Below are 12,794 nucleotides of genomic sequence, written 5' to 3'. Positions count from 1 at the left end.
TTACAATAAAAGATCCACTCTACGTGGTCTTAATGCTAATTCATTAAGCACTTCTTCAGGGTCAACTTTGACATTTCTATGAACAGCCAACATAGCAAGACCATTTAATCGATTCTGTGGAACAAAAAAATAAATCATTATTCATTATACATAAATTTAATCTCTAGTCTCTACCACAGAAAGTATATTATTCAAAATATTGAATATATTTTAATTAAGATTCAAACCTCAGACATTGTGTTTCTTAAATATGTTTTCACTCTTTTCAGATTTGAAAACATACGTTCTGTCGCTGATGTTGACACTGGTAATGTGCATAGCATTTTAAGGAGAAAATAAATATTGGGATAGATGTCATTATTACAAATATCTAGTGCCTCAAGTCCGGTGCTAGGTATTCTTTCAGATCTTTGTATCTTGGTTCGCCACAGTTTTAATTCAACCAAAGAATCATTAGACACCATTGGGGAATAAAATTTAATTAATTCAGTAAATTCAACTTCATCTTTTTCAGTAAGCTCATGTTTAGAAAATAAGCATTCAAATCCTATAGAATGATTAAATCAAATAATTAATTAATTAAAATGTTACAACATTTTCAAATCAAAGTGCTAAGAAATTCCAATTTTATAATAATTAAATTAAATATATAATTAAATATTAAATTATTAAATAGCTACCATTAAAAATAGATGCATGGGATAAAAATCTTTCAGTCAACTCGCTTATAAAAAACTCTAGATATGGAATAAAAATTGTAATCCTATAGTATTCTTCAATATTTAAATTTGTATTTTTTGAACAAGGATTTCCTCTATTTGCTTGCCTTTTTGTAATTCTTTTTACAGCTAGCTCAAGTTCAAATACCGAAGCCATAGCCTAAAAAAAAAATGTATTACATTTGTAAATAATACATTTATAATATTCTTGTTAATTAATAATTAGTTTTTGAAAATAACACTCACTTCAGCCTGTAAAAATAGTTTATGGAATTCTTCTTCTGCGTTGGCCCTTATTAGTTCTAAATTCTTTATAACATCATTAGAAAGTTCCACTGCTTCTTTCAGATCAATCCTTATTTTTTGTAATTGCTTACACAAAGGTAAGCCATACGAAAACAATAACTAAAATTACATAAATATAATTATAAAAATAATTTAAAGGAAATTATAGATAACCATATAGTTATTAATTTACTTTAACAACTTGAAGTGATATAATAAATTCTGAGTCAATTGATTTAGACAGTATAGAGGCATCTGTTCCTGATGAGTCATGAGAAACTGAAATATTGTCTAAAGCATCCATGACATATGGAAACAGTTCAGCAAAATCATTGACAGCATCATATCTTTGTATCCAACGCGTAGCACATAGCCTCTTTAATGTTTTAGCATTTGGTGTTTCATTTGCATTTTTAATACAATTCAAAAGCACATTGTTACGTTTTGGGGTATTAAAAAAGTCGTAAAGTTTTTCAATAATACTGAGACAGTTTCTAATTGGTTGAATATTTTATGCTTTTGAAACTGCTAAATTTAATGTGTGTGCTGCACAATGAACATATATGGCTTTAGGATATTGTTCTCTAACTATTGCTTGGACTCCTTTGTATTTACCACTCATATTTGATGCACCATCATACCCTTGTCCAATTAAATAATCACAGTTAATACCACAATTTTTTAAACCTGAGAATACAAAACACATTAAAACTAGTATGCAATTAAAAATAAATTATTTAAATGATTATTTTTATAAATCATTACCATTTATTATAGCAGATGCCAGGTCATTTCCCGTTAAACTGTGAATAATAACAAATTGAAGAAAACTTTCATTAACCATATTGTTATTGTCTATAAAACGAACGCATAATGTCAGTTGTTCTTTTGTAGCAATATCTGTTGTTTCATCAGCTAAAACTGCAAACCCCTCAGCAGCATTTACTTTCCCAACTATTTCTTTTTAAAATTAATTTATCACAAATACAAATAATTTCGTTTTGCATTGTTGGTGATATGTATTTGTAACCTCTTTCTTCTTCTATAATACTATTTAAAAAAGTATCACCACGGGATCTATACTTTAAAATTGCCCGAAAGTTACCTTGATTTTCAAATTCTATAATAATAAAAATCAAGTTTATACAATTTAATATCAACCAATAAATTAAGATATCATTGACTCAACCACTCAACATAATTAAAATATAAAATAGTAAAATACAGTACATATTACCAAGTTCTAATAGTTACCATTTATTTTTCCAGAATCGCGATGTCCTCTGAGTGCGATTTCTTGTTGTCCACATAATATGACACATTCAATTATTGGAATTAGGCGACTTCTATTCAATTTAATTTTTTCAGTCCTATGTGTTTCTAATTTTTCAATTATAGTAACTTGTTTATGGTCAAGTATAGTTAAAAAATGGTCAGCATCTAATACAGATGATAAATGGTATTTCAACTGGAATGATTTCGAAATGTCTAAAATTAATAAGAATACGTAATACTACAATTAAATACAGAAAATATAATAATTTTAAAAGTGCATAAAATATAACTAATCTATAATATATATAAACAAAAGATTTCAATAATAATTAAAATAATTTAACACCTCTTTTGCTTTTTTCCAGTTTGAAAAAGCAGTTGAAACTAATTGCCCCAGAGGCTGGCCACCAATCCCGCCATATTTAGCAAAAAGCAAACAGTATTTGCAAAAAGCTCCTTGCTTAATTTCTGAATAAACAAGCCAATTAAATTCTGTAAACCATTTATATTGAAATTTCAGACCTCTTGCTTTATATTTTTCCAACAATGGGAACTCATAATTTGCATTTGGTACCCACACATTTCTAAGCACCTATAATATTATATTAAAAATAAAGCAAATAATCAAATTATATTTATTAGTTAGTACAATATTGTATTTAGATAAAACATGGATTTGGTATGCAAAATAGCTTACTAGTGGCTAGCTTACACTACTATATTTAACTTACAAGCTTTTTATCAACATCAGTAAGTGTACAATTAGTAAAAAGCCCTATATCATTTGATCTAAAATGAGTTTCCAATTCATTATCAATAGTTTCATCCTGAGGAAAATAACAAAAATCAAAATTTAAAGCAGTATTTAGCAACGCATTAAAGCATTAACACAATTAAGCAAATAGTATTCTTAGTTGGCACTATGCAATAACTAATTTTTTATAATATAAAATCTACACTAATTTAATTAAACTTCTAGATAATATTTATTATTACTTGTTTTAATGTCGAACATGAAGGCTGATCTGCTGACAATACAATATTCTGCGTCTCTGGGTTAGTTTGATTTAGATGATCCTTTAAAATGTATAAAATAAATAAAAATTGGAGTTATAAAAACAAGATATACATTGATCATATTAATATAGTACTTACATCGTCACAGCTTTCTTTATTATGTTTATTATTACGACTTTTTTTTGAAAAATATGTAAAAAGTGTATTTTTAGTATTATCATCCTTTTTCCTTTTACCTTCTATGTTTAGAAATAAAAAATGGTATTATAATTTCACGCTGTTTTATTTTAACGATAATTAACGAATAATAGATAAATATTAAATAAAAATAAAAAATCGTGAGTTGCGTTGCACTTTCATTCAAAAACGAATCACTATAAAATGTATTAATTTAATTCACAAAACACAATGACACAATCAGAATTTGTCAAATTCACAATATCAGCCGATTATTACCAAATGAGATATGACTAACGAGTGACGAGTAACGACTAACGAGTGACGGAGGTCGGAGTCATTGTGAATATTCCGATAAACCGTTAACGTGGTAAATCCATCGGTTATTTTTAGCTGGTATAATATTGTTAGATAATAATATAATATTATGGGATTCGGCCGATTCGGGTGATTTTTGTTATATCTATAAAATATACCATAATGGCATAATAAGTACATAAATGTGTTTGACTATTAAAAAAAAAAAAAACAGGGTCATGGGGGGGGATACGACACCCAAATCCCCCCCCCCCCCGTAATTACGCCACTGTTAAATTGTCTGATCTTTTTGCACATTGTTTTCTTTGTGATCTTTTACTGATGGATTTAAGGACTGTGCCAGGAATGGTACATCTATACTACTTCAATGTAACAATATTAATTTATATTAATTCAAGGGCAGATCCAGCATATATTTAGGATCGGGGTACTTTATAGGAAGAATTATATAATATTGGATATAGCTTCCCCCAACAAATTTTTTTTAATATTATTTTTTTCTAACAGGGGTGGCCTTGCCACCAGTGCCCCCCCCCCCCCCCATGGATCCGCCCATGTATATTAATTATTTATAAAATATAATATATAAAAATAAAACATAAAACTTTACCATTCAAAAAAGTATATCCTATATGTATTATAGGAACAGTCAACAATAAAAACGTGCAGGTTAAAAGCGTAGGCCATAATGCTAAACTGCAGAGTGCAGAGGCCGCTTGTCGAGTGTCGATGTGGAAATATCAACTATTACAACAATTTAATAGCTTCAAAATATTACTTTTCTAAAAATAGAGATATTAATTTCGTTTTATTTTCGATATCATTGTGTTGATCCAAGCTCGCTGCCCCACCAAAACCATATAGTATATAGTACGGTCTACGAAGGAAATCAGCCGTTGTCATGGTATATTTTTTACAATTTTCAACGAATTCAGATAAACAAGAAAAGATATGAAACTTCGTATGAAAGTATTAACTCAGTGTCGAGCTATGCTATAAAAATATTATAATAGGACAATAGGTATGAGTGGCGAATGCTGTCTGGAGTATGGGCATGCTCATTTATCATAATGCATTATAATTTTTAGTTCTATTTAACTTATAATTGATAAACAAAATAACAATTTGTATTTATTTATAAATTAATAAAAAATAATACAATTGTCACACACTCGTACACGTAAATTATATTATATAAATCATTGGCGAAGCGCTACACATTGAGCATGCTTGGGCGGTTAGAACCGCGGCTTAAGGTGGAACGAGATTCGAAATAAATAATATTTCACAGCAATAACGATTAACAAGCGTTGCATAGCTTGCGCACAAAGCTATCGCATGCTATGTTAATAAATGTTACGATCAAAATAAACATAGACAAGTATAACAGATAATAATCATTTCATCCGGTTAGATATATTTTTGTCATACATTATGATGTTTTTAAATATGTGGTATATTTTATTGATGGAAAAATAATTTTTGTGTTTAGGTATACTAATTATGTTTGTATTTTAAGCATACTGAGTATGCCTAGAGAATTTTCACCTCTGATACGTATTATTCTTTTTTGATTGAATATTATTATATAGTGTATTACTTACATCCTACATAATATTATTTAATTTTCAATTTAACACGTTGAGTGCCTCGTATCAACTGGGGCGCGTTGCACCAGAACCCGCGCGAAATCGGTCGCGCAATTACGTCGGTCGACTACGTGTCGACGTCGGCCCCCAAAGCAATACCTACCTATTATTATTTATTTATTATTATTATACCGTTGTCTTTTTCATACTTTTTAATTATTATTATTTAGTATTTGAATTACGAATACAATATAGTATAGTATATGGAATTTATTAAATAAAGTACACTTTAAATGCAACTCATAATTCCTTTTTTTATTAATAAAACATTTTTTTTACATGCGTAAAAAATAAAAACATCATAAAAAATCAAAATACAAATCATGATGTCACTTGTGATTTCTTAGTATCTAATATTACTAAATAAAGTTCACTTAAAATGCAACTCACGTTTACTTTTTTCAAAAAACATTTTTTTTTTTTTTATATAAGTGTAAAAAATCAAAAAAATACATAAAAAAAAATCATAATGCCACTTGCAAGGTTAAAATCTATTAGTTTTACGTTTTAATAATTATTAAATGTATAATACAATACGTTACTCATATAAAATAGTTAAAACTATTAAAAATTAAATTAAATAACATGATATAAAATGTAATATCTATAATATTATATTACTTATCTAAAAATAATTTTTATGTAGGTAATAATAATCAGAATAACAATGAAATGACTTACATTTTGCTATGATATTCTTCAAAACAGAGTTCCAAACATAATCCCGGTTGATCTTCACACTTATTGCAATAATAAATGGTTTCTACTATTTTTCCCTTTGTGGCGCAAATTCGACATCTTTTACGAATATACCGTCTTTTATGATTTTTGTCCACTTTGATAGGAAAATGTTTTTGTGGTAATCGTGAATATGGTGGTTGTATTGGGTCCGAGATTGTGTCTTTATTAGAATAAATCAAGCTATTGATGACTGATAATCGAAAATCATAATAGCTTATTTTTTTGACGTTTTTACAATACAGCAAATAAGAATTTAGTAACGTTATTTGCAAAAAATGAAACCCTATTTTTTTATACCACCTCAACGTTTTTCTTTCGCAAGGGTAATATGACATCATTTGGTCTTGCCGATCAATGCCGGACATAAACTTGTTGTACTCCGATATCGGCAAGGGCTTCAATTTGGATTTACCATATTTATTATGTACTTCTATCATTTCATTTTTGAACTCGGAACTTATAGCAAGGACTTCTCTTTTGTCTTTCCATTTGACTATACACACACCATATTTAGTATATTTACAAACGGATTCTCCAATTTTAAGTTTTTTTGAAATGATTTCTTTCGGATTATTTTTTCGGTTGTTTCGTAGTGTCCCTGTGCAGTATGTCTTACGTTGTAGTAATGAGTGTGCTAAATTACTGCTGTTGTAATAGTTGTCCATAAAGAGTGAGTGACCTTTATCCAAATAATTTTCCATCAGTTTATAAACAACATACTCTGTATGAGTTTGTTCAGGTGCTACCCTCTACTCCCCATAGTCTACTCGTTCTTGTCGCTGCTCTCACGGATGTGGTATAATCATCTAAACTGACGGAAATGCCACTCGCCCACGTACGAGCTAAATGCGCATCCCATGCAGCTACAGACCTCGATAATTTATATTATTATTAACATTAAAAATATATATTATTATATTAAATGTGAACATTTGGTTCTTAGAACTTTTGTAATGATGCATAAAACTACGTCCTGTGCACCCTTAATGAGAACATTTTTATAGTCGTCTGCTCACATGATTTAGCATGTTCCTAATGTTAATGATTTCCAGAAATGCTTTCTCTCCTACAATTACAAAGTTGGTCGCACCCTACCCTAGCTTGGTGTGGCTGGTACTTAGTTGATCGTGGACTACACAATGCGGGACGCTAGTCCATAGCAATAATATAATATTAACTAAACGTCAATACTTGGATTACAAAATATACAACATAACTTCATAATTTTTTTGAATACATGTACATTTTTACAAATTATAAAATACGGTTTCTAATGTGAGATTAGCCACAGAGACCTGTTCAACTATCAACCGTGGAACGATGGAAAAGCATTATAGTCACTGCGGCTGACAACTAGTCCATGAGCACTGAGCGGTATATGGTGTGGCTGCGGCTTGTCGCACGTTGGGAACCCCATACCTTTACGGGTGACGTGTCAATCGTGATTATATGAGAGAACTGTCTTATGACGTAGAATAGCATTCTAAATTAGTTTATCACAACATAACAAAGCTTAATCCTGAACAAAGTAAAGTTTATTACGAAGTTATAAGAAGCGTTGATTCAGATTCTGGACGTGTTTTTTTCTTGGATGTTCCTGGTGGAATAGGAAAAACGTTTTTAATGAATCTGTTGCTAGCTAGCGTAAGAATGCACAAAAAAATAGCGATTTCTGTGGCTTCATCTGGAATAGTAACTACTTTGTTGGATGGTGGAAAGACCGCTCACTCGGCTTTTAAACTTCCTATCTACTTAAATTTTTCTGAAACTCCTTTATGCAACATTTCAAAGCAAAGTGATGCAACACGTGTACTTAAGGAATGCAAGTTAATTGTTAGGGATGAAGCTAAAATGGCTCACAAGGGAGGAATAGAAGCATTGGACATCCAGGACATCAGGAGTAGTAATCACCTAATCGGTGGGATGACCGTTTTACTGGCTGGGGATTTCAGGCAAACACTACCTGTTGTTCCTCAGGAACTCGTGCTGATGAAGTAAGGGCCTGCCTTAAATCATCCTATCTATGGACTAAGATCCAAGTCAAATCCTTACGAGTTAACATTAGAGCGTACCAAGGCGATCCTGAGATAGAGGATTTTTCCAACTTACTCCTTAAAATAGGAAATGGAGATTTACATGAAGATGATAATAGGAAAGCGAACATTCCAAACAATTTGTGTACAGTCGTCAAGAATCTAAAAAGTTTGAGTGAGCAAATATATCAGAATTTAATTACTTCACATTCAGAAAACCTGACTTGGCTTAACGAAAGAGCCATTCTTACACCAAAGAATGACACTGCAGCTCATCAACGATTCCTTATTGGACTAGCTTCCTACTGAAATGGAGAAATATCCATCTGTGGACTCTGTTGTGGAGTTAGAAGATGCAGTTCATTATCCTGTAGAGTTCCTTCACACCTTAAATCCACCAGGAATCACACCTCACAATCTATGTTTGGAAATTGAAGCTCCAATAATGCTAATGCGTAACCTTATACCTCCAAAACTTTGTAATGGGCACACGACTTCGGTTTAAGACCTTACATAAAAATATAATTGAAGCAACTATCTTTACAGGCTTCGGTATGGGAGAAACAGTTTTATTTCAATCTGACTACCACTTTAAATTCAAACGGCTACAGTTTCCCGTAAAAGTATGTTTTGCCATGACGATTAACAAAGCGCAAGGACAGTCTTTGAAAGTGGTAGGAGTGGATTTAAGGAATGACTGTTTCTCCCATGGCCAATTATACGCATCCTGTTCACCTGTAAGCTCTCCTGATAGTCTGGTAATACTGCTTCCCGAAGGAAGAACCAAAAATATTGTATGCAAGGAGGTTGTTTGAACACCGACCATTTTTTGGCGGGTTTTGGTGCAAGCGACAGTCCGGGCAACATATTTGGCCACTTCCTATCCGATTGGTCACTCTGCAATCGCCGCGGACTTGTCGCCGCCGTCTCGGTCGTCTCGTCCGCGTTCGTTGTTGCTGGCGGTGTGGCGAGCGCTCCGGTGTTGTGCGTCGGTATAAAAGGTCCGTCGTCCGTGTTATACCGGTGACCGTTTTTTGTTGTACCCACGATCCACGTGACTACGTATATGGCTAATGCCCGTCTGTTCCGGTTGCACCTACATTTGTTTACCCTCTTTTCGGCGCACTGTTAATCGGCTCAGTTGCACGAAAGAGATAGGCCATAGATCGCGGACTCACATAATTTATTGTATGCTGTGTCGCCACAATTCGATACACGTGACTACGTATATGGTGCCCGTCCGTTCCTGTCGTATCTACGCTTTAACCCTCCCGGCGCGCTGTTAAAATCGTCTCAGTTGCACGGAAAGGGATTCGGCTGTTGGGGACATCATTATAGTAATATTGGAAGATATCAAACCCACCGATTAATTTGTCCGGATTTAAAAGTATCAACCAACGGAGAAGTACGTTGTGTGGAGCTACGGGCGTCATCGGCCAGGTCAGATGTTTTCACCTTCATATTATTATAAGTAACTGCTAACACGACGACTGTTATCAGTGTCTTTTATTTGTATTATTAATCGCCTTCGCGATATATATCTTTTTTATATGTATTATTTGTATTTGTATGATCGCGCAGTGGAAGCGTATTGATCAGATTCTATTTCATGTTATATTATTTAACTATTAATTATTGTTTAGTAAGCTCTGGGCGCCCATACATATTTTTATTGCAATAATTCCATTGTATTGTTATATTATTGTTAATCGTGTATCATTATATGTACTATTGCGCCAAGCGCCTAAAAGAATGAGTTGTTGTTAGTAAATTAGCAAGGTCACCTTTCTCAAAATCTACGCGAGTCGGAATAGTCCACTGCCAATATACTTGTAAGAACTATTCCGGCGCAAAACAGAGGTACTTTAAAAAATGCGAAAACGATTTTGCATAAAAAAAATAGTACACAACAATGTTACCCATAACATTTTAAAATAATATTGTAAATATGAAAATAATATACACACCGATGAAGCCGGATAGTTATAAAAAAAAAGCAAAAACAATTGACTAAGCATAACAAATATATAGCACTCAACAATATTACCCATATAATTACACATGTGGCTACAAATTTAAATATTATATAATTTACATTTAAAAAGGCATTCTTCTTTTCGACAACGCTTCCACAGCGTTTTTCACCTTAAAGGAGTTTTTCCGGGCAACGTCGGGTAATTCAGTTATAGTCGGACTCACAAAAAGTGAGCGCTAGCGGCCGATGGGTGGAGCTCAAATATTGTCGGAGCCAGGGGTCCTCAGATTTTCGAGTATTGTTCTATATTACCGGGTGACGCGACGGTATGCAGTGCGTGTTATAACATACTTCAAATACTTCGGCGGGAACGTATTCAATTAATTAACCTTTTATGTTATCAGCTGTCTGCAGCTGCTGTTCGGTAGAGGATGACCTCACATTTTGTATAGCATTATTCATTATTTGTGAGCTCGTCTTGTTGAACTCACGTGTAAAGTGAACAGTGAAATTTGTAATAGTGTGTTTTGATTTAAAGCGTTTCAATTTATAAACGTATATTGTTACGAACCCCTGAATCAGATTATTATAAATATGAATAATATTACAATATAATATTATTCTACATGATATTTTTAAGATCATCAGGAATAGTGTGTTGTACGACGGCGAGACCGTGGAATCCGCTGACATAGGATTTTGATTGTGACACGGAGCGTCGTCGCATAATACACTATATGGGAGGCCAGTCAGTCTTATAATTACGTCTGAACCGATACATTGTTATTAGCCGTAGTAAATAATAAAATATTTTTTAATTATTTTGCGTACGTTATTTTATTTTGTTGTGTAAAATCATAACATTTTTCGGTGGCAGCGGTGGGATCCGATAGTATTCCAGTTCTACGCTCAAGAATAATAATTACTTAAATCGGCAAATTAATAATCGTATTTTATATACCGTGTATAAGTAGTGAACAGACGTCATTTGTTCTCGTCAAGACTCAACAGATACTTCAGACCATCCACAAACATTCAAGAAAATCACAGACAATCTACCAGAATCTCATTCATCTCAAATTCCTGAAAAATCAGGTATATTATTATTTTTCTTATTCAACACACGTTCGGGGGAAGCCTACAGAGCGCAGCCCGAATCGTTGACTGATGAAAAATAATCGATTGTGAAAATCGATAGTGGAAATCGATAGTGGACATCGATAGTTAACATCGATATCAGTTGATAACATATCAACAATCTTATCAATATCAACAGTAGTATGTATTTGTATGTTCTGGGGCCCTATTCTTGAATCGAAGTGATAATTTATCACGTGTGATATTCTTTAATTATCACATGAAAATTGAAATTATCGTTTTTTTATATTCTTGAATGAATTCTTGATAATTTAATTTGATAATTAAAACGATAAATTATCCCTACCTATTTCACTGGTGAAATTGATTATCACTGTTACCTATTATTTGAGTTGTATATACTTGTATTATTATTTTCTATTCTATCACCCATTTTCTTGGTCGTTATTGACTTTTTAGTGTAATTTATCGTGATCTCGTTACTTACTCGTGATTTTTTTTATAATTGATATAAAAATCTACAAGAGTATGGATGAGTTTTATATAGCTGCATTAGAAAACTTAGAACGGCAAGAAAATGCAGTAAATTACCGAAAGCTTAGTCACAGTGAACGATTTGATGCTTTTTTATTACCAGATTATATTTTTATAAACAATTATAGACTGACAAAAGATTTAGTAAGATATGTCATAAACATATTAACTCCTCATATGACAGAAGCAACAAGGACATCTGCCTTAAATATACAGACTAAAGTAAGTACTTACTTAAATAATGATCCCTATAAATATTATTGTTATTTATTAGTTTATTTCATATTAGGTATTCATAGCTTTGAATTTCTTTGCAACTGGTTCCTACCAACTTCCCGTTGGGAACAGTAATTTAGCGATTGTTTCCCAGCCAACTGTTTCAAGAGCGATAGATGAAGTAGTTAATGCTTTGAATCAACCAGAAATTTTCAAATATTGGGTAAAATACCCATCAACATTAATAGAACTACGACAAACAAGAGAAAAGTAAAATAAATAGATTCATATATTTTAAGACATGATAGGTATATTTTAGAAAATATATTTCAATGGTTTATTATAGATTTAATACAAAATACAATTTTCCTGGAATAGTGGGAATTATAGATTGTACACATATTGGAATATTTCCTCCCAAAACCGATGATCCTGTTTATCCTGAGTACATTTATGTAAATAGGAAGAACTATCATAGCATAAATGTTCAGCTAGTAAGAATATAGATTAACAATATTATATTATTTTAAATTTAAAGATACTACTATAAGTAGTATTTTATAATCTATGACAACTTTTTTTTAAAGGTCTGTGATTCCGACATGAAAATAATAAATGTTTCAGCATTATTTCCTGGGAGTGTAAATGATGCTTAATATGGAACAACTCTCTACTTGAACCTACACTCAGGAGAATATATAATCATAATCCTGAAGGATTTTATCTTTTAGGTATGTCCTTAAATTAGTATTCCATT

General features: G+C 31.9%; 1 pseudogene; it reads right to left on the bottom strand.

The window, feature by feature from the left end:
- On the bottom strand, nt 1-3,417 carry LOC107171515 (52 kDa repressor of the inhibitor of the protein kinase-like; annotated as a pseudogene).
- Nucleotides 3,418-12,794: the final 9,377 nt, after the last annotated feature.

The sequence above is a fragment of the Diuraphis noxia genome, unplaced genomic scaffold (genome assembly GCF_037042655.1).
Source record: "Diuraphis noxia isolate RWA-SAM2 unplaced genomic scaffold, SU_Dnox_SAM2 contig0001, whole genome shotgun sequence".
Taxonomy (NCBI): domain Eukaryota; kingdom Metazoa; phylum Arthropoda; class Insecta; order Hemiptera; family Aphididae; genus Diuraphis; species Diuraphis noxia.
This window is presented reverse-complemented; position numbering and strand designations above follow the sequence as displayed.